The sequence below is a fragment of the Octodon degus genome, unplaced genomic scaffold, assembly GCF_000260255.1.
Source record: "Octodon degus isolate 3935 unplaced genomic scaffold, OctDeg1.0 scaffold00008, whole genome shotgun sequence".
NCBI lineage: Eukaryota > Metazoa > Chordata > Mammalia > Rodentia > Octodontidae > Octodon > Octodon degus.
Window position 1 is genome coordinate 17,117,421 of NW_004524584.1, and position 4,770 is coordinate 17,122,190.

The window sequence follows — 4,770 nt, forward strand, 5'->3', positions numbered from 1 at the left end:
TGCTTTCCTTTTCTTTTCCTTTCCTTTCCTTTCCTTTCCTTTCCTTTCCTTTCCTTTCCTTTCCTTTCCTTTCCTTTCCTTTCCTTTCCTTTTCTTTTCCTTCCTTCCTTTCTTTCTTTCTTTCTTTCTTTCTTTCTTTCTTTCTTTCTTTCTTTCTTTCTTTCTTTCTTTCTTTCTTTCTTTCTTTCTCTGACTGGCTCAGCCCACCCTGAGGGGGCAGGGCTGGTGTGGCTATGGTTCCGGGGATTGAACCTCGGTCCCCTGCAGCTGCCTAAGCAGGCGCTTTAGACTACTGAGCTATCTTGCCCCGTCTTATCTTTACATAATGGTATTTTTATTCATCCTTTCCAGTTCCCTGCTTTATTTGAAGTTCTTTCTACTCCTTTTGTTGGGGAAATTGAGGCCCAGAGGGAAGTCACTTATTTGTCAGTACCTAGACTGAGGCCCTGGATGACTCCTGCCTGGGGCTGTCTCTGACACTTCCTATGCCCTCTATCCACTCCCTGGTAGTCTTTCTCACTTCTTATCTCCTTTTCCTGTTATTTTCAGAGCTTTGGGTCTTGCTGCTACTGAAGAAAGGAGCAGGGGAGGACAGTCATTAGCCTTCTGTAGGTCCCCACCCTCTCTGCTAGCATCCCACATACAGGTTTGTGTTCCTGGCCAGGAGGCAGTTGGGAGTCCTGAGGGAGATGAGAGGAAGCCAGAGAGAGGGAAGTTGACAGAAGTTCCTGGGTGGAATAATAACAACTTGCTTCATTCAGTCCGCAGCCTCCCTGCTCTGCTACCCCCCCATCCAACACTTCGCACGTGTGATGCCAACCAGCTGCCTGTGGGGCTTCTAGGGTCTGAGCCCCCACTTGCAGGGACTGCTGGGTGTAGGCGGGCGCACATTGGTATCTGTAATTAAAAATGAACATGCATCACTTCACCCAGCAAGATGCCACCACCTTGGGTGGGATGCAACAGCTGCTTGCTGGTTGTGTGGCTGCCTGGCTCTCCAGCCTGGCATAGAGGGGTGGGTAGAACTGGGCAGCAAAGGGTAGGCAAAAAGGGCCCAGGACCTCTCATCCCCATGAGGTAGGAGGTAAAGAGCTACAATGGGATTGGGATGTATCAGGCAGACCTCTTCCTTTTCTGGGCCAAGAGTTTGTATAGATGTGTATCCATTCTTGGCCCACACCCATTCTTCCTTTTGAGCATTGTCATCTATCTCTGAGCAAACGCAGTCCATGGGAAATCTGGGTTGAAAGCCACTCTTAGCCTCTGGTGTGGGCCAGATCTCTTCTGTCTTTCGCCCACTCCATGCCTCTGGCTGAAGCCAGAGCACAGGCTGATATTCTGAGAGCAAAACACAAAAATGATAGTTGAGGTCTGTTTCTCCTCCTTCCTTCCTCTCTGAGTTTAAAGACTTTCTAAGGAAGCCATTGCATCTCTCCCCCTCAGCGAGGGCCTAATGGTGCATGTGAGCCATGTGCATGAGTGAGCGGAGTGGTGGGCTTGTCATATGGCCAGTGGCCTCGGAGGCCAGAGCAGGTTCCCCTGTTTCAGCAGTGCTTCCACATGCTTCTGACTGTCTGGGTGGTCCAAGGGAGTGTCAGGGATAGGAGTACTAAAGGCCTATCCAGACTCCTTTATTCACCTGGGCCAGCCCAGTGTGGCATTGAGCTGGTGTCCTTGGCCATTGGCAGTCTACTCTCAGAGGGCTCCCTGGGGCTAGCTGTGGAAGAGGCAGCTGGCCTTGCCTTCCTCCAATGATTTTTTCTATACTTACCAGCTCACTGACATGTTGCCTGGGCTGTAGCTCCTGTTGTGCAGTGAGGACTTAAAAGCCCTCTCTCTACCCCCAGAGGCTGCACCTGGCTGGGAGGGGAAAGGCTTGTCCTCTGTGCCTGATCTCTCAGGGAAAGGCATATGGCCAGACCTGTCCCCTTGTTCTGTCTCCAACCCCACTAGACTCATTCCTGCTCAGTGAGCAGAGCATGGAGGGGAGAGGGGTCTCTCAGGAAAGCTTGTAAGCCCCCTTACTTGTCTGTGGGCTCAAGTTGGACATTCAACTCTGCACTTTCCTCATTTCCCCTTCTCCTCTGCCCCAGTCTGCATTTTGACAGGATCAGACATGTATTATGATTGGGGTTGAGCAGTCAATGAGATTTTAATTAGCTTTGAGCTTCCCCCCAGTAGGGAGGGCCAGAGGTCTCCAGGTGGTAAACCTGGGACCAGGCTAGCTTTGGGTCTTAGGTGGATCCAGGCAGCTGCTTCTCCTCAGGAGGCTGGCAGGGAAGGAGGGATACACAGAGCAGTAAGGGTCGTATAGTCAGGCCAGTTTTCTCTGCAGCCTCTGTAACCCCCATTCCTCTGTTCTCCCGATGGCTTTGAGATGAAGGCAACAGCAAGGATGGAGGATGCAGTTTCCATGGCAACGGGGCTGTCCACAGCTAGGCAGCTTCAGAGCCAGGCTCTCTGGAGGAGGCAGATGTGCAGAGCAGCCGCAAAGCTGCCTCCTGCCTGCCAACGAGGGGGCTGGCAGAGCAGGTGGTACAGGGTGGATGCCTGGTGCTGCCCACCCTAATGCCCAGCCTGAAGAGAGTGGAAAGAACACCACTCCCTCTGATCATTTCTATTACTGCCCAATTCCTCCAGAATGGGAGTTAGAGATGTAGTCTGAATGTTGGTGAGGCTGGAGTAGGGTCCCCACTGTCCCTGGAATCTCTGAGTGCACATAGGCTTTAGTCTCTTGGAGAGAATCCCCAAAATCCAGCTCTTAAGATGGCTGATGACCACTCAGCTACTGTACTTTACAGTCTTTAGGTGCCCAGACCCTGAGGATGCTGCTGAAGAGTCATGCCCTTCCTGGATTTGGGAACTCTTCTTCCCTCAAACTACCAGGGAAGGTCTGGCCCCTTCTTCAGAGAGCCTCCGTGACCCTGTCCTTAATAACCTTGCCCCATTTGCTGAGTGGGGACTAAGGATGGAGATACCTACCTCTAAGAGCTGACATTGGAAGGGCTTAGAGCCTGGGAGTTTTTGCTTCATGGTATTGTTTTTATCAGTCCCCCAAGGACCAAGGCTGAGGTGAACGTATGTGTGGATGGAAGAGCAAGACAGCCATGAAAAATAGTGACTATGGGGCCGGGGAGATGGCTCAGTGGAATAAGCATTTCCCTGGCAAGCGCAAGGACCTGAGTTCAATCCCTGGTTCTGGAAAAAAAAAAAAAATAGTGACTGTGTTTAGAGACGGCAGAAACTGGGGCATGGATTTGTGAGCTGGAGGGGGCTTGAGCAGCCAGGTTAGCAGAAGTGGACTCCAACTATGAAAACTAATGACTTTCCTTCACTAACCTTGGAAGCGTTGGATCCGGGATGTGGTCTTCTGTGGTTGCATACATGGAGCCTCAGGATGCAAGGCTTTGAGAATTGGAGGCTGAGCTGCAGCTGCCCAGGGCCAGGTTATATGACTTCCTCTGCTGGCTCCGAGGGTCCTAGGTGGATTTGCCTTTCAGGCTTCCCCCTCCTTTTGTTGTCTCTCAGTAGGTTCATGTATATTGCCCTCTTCCCTGACATTAATTGGAGGAGGTTCTTCAGCCCTCCAGTTGGCCAGGCAGGTCGACAAGTGGAGTCCTGGAACGGCTTTTCCAAGCCAGGCTATAAGGCTCTCATTACCGTTAAGTGGAAGGCTCATTTCAGAGCTTGTGGTGAGAGCTGGCGGGCGCTATAAATAGCTATTTGTGGAGGTTGGCAGGTGAGCAGTGACAGGGGCCCACAGTCATCTTGGTGGGTAATTGTGCTCTATCAAAGGAAAGCGGGGATAGGCTTGGAGCATGGGACCCTTGACCCTTGTTCTCATTATTCTGTCTGCCATTGGGTACCTGTGCAGTGTCTGTGCTTTTACACTCTGGAGGACAGGGAACATTGGGGCCCATGTCCAGGCAGAGGGGAGTAAAATGCATTCAGAATGTGGGACCCTAGAAGCTGGTATTTTAGCCCAGTGGGTAATGTCTAGAGCTAGACCCACATGGGCCTGCTTCTCCAGTTCAGCCTCCTCTCCCTTGTCTGAACCCCTGGCCCTGGGAGAAGGTATGGGAACTGCAGTCTCAGAGGCTGACATAGTTCCAGTAGGGGACAGATCTAGAAGGGGAATGGGAGCAGAAGCAGGGTCTATGGTAATGTGTCTGCTGGCAGAGGCTAGAGAGATCCCAGGATCAGAGATACTGGCCTCAATCAATATTTCTGGGTTAGTTGGTATTGTCTAGGGCAAAGAGGTTGTTAGGTACAGGAGGGGGTTTGGGGCTGGAAAGTTTTGACAGCTTAGACCTTGAATTGGGTACATTGGGGGTTTATGGAACCCCTGCCCTGGATGGTCTAGATGTGCTAAGGTTCATAGCTCTGTGAGACCAGCTTTTTGGTCCCAGACATATAAGCAGAATTAGCAGTGCCAGACTCTTGGGTTCTTTTAGTAACTGTCCTAAAGTGTTGTTAAGGATTCTTGGGTGCTTAGACCACTATACTCTAGAGCATAGGGGCCTTGCTCCTAGGGAGGCTTTGCACATAATTCCCTCAGAAGGAGTTTTAACCTTGGAAGAGATTGGAGGGAGGCACATCCACCCACAGACAATAGACAGTTTCTGTAGCTACCCAGGGACCAAGTGAGTTGGGGTACCTGGAGGGCTTATTCTACTTTTTTTTTTTTAATTTTATTTATTTATGTGTGTGTGTGTGTGTGTGTGTGTGTGTGTGTGTGTGTGGCCAGCTCAGCCCACCAGGGGGCGGGGC

At 51.1% G+C, this 4,770-nt stretch overlaps 1 protein-coding gene across 3 annotated transcripts in view; it reads left to right on the forward strand.

Moving 5' to 3' along the window:
• Positions 1-4,770, forward strand: part of Tex264 (testis expressed 264) — a 29,135-nt gene that overhangs the window by 20,171 nt on the left and 4,194 nt on the right. The window lies entirely within an intron of this gene.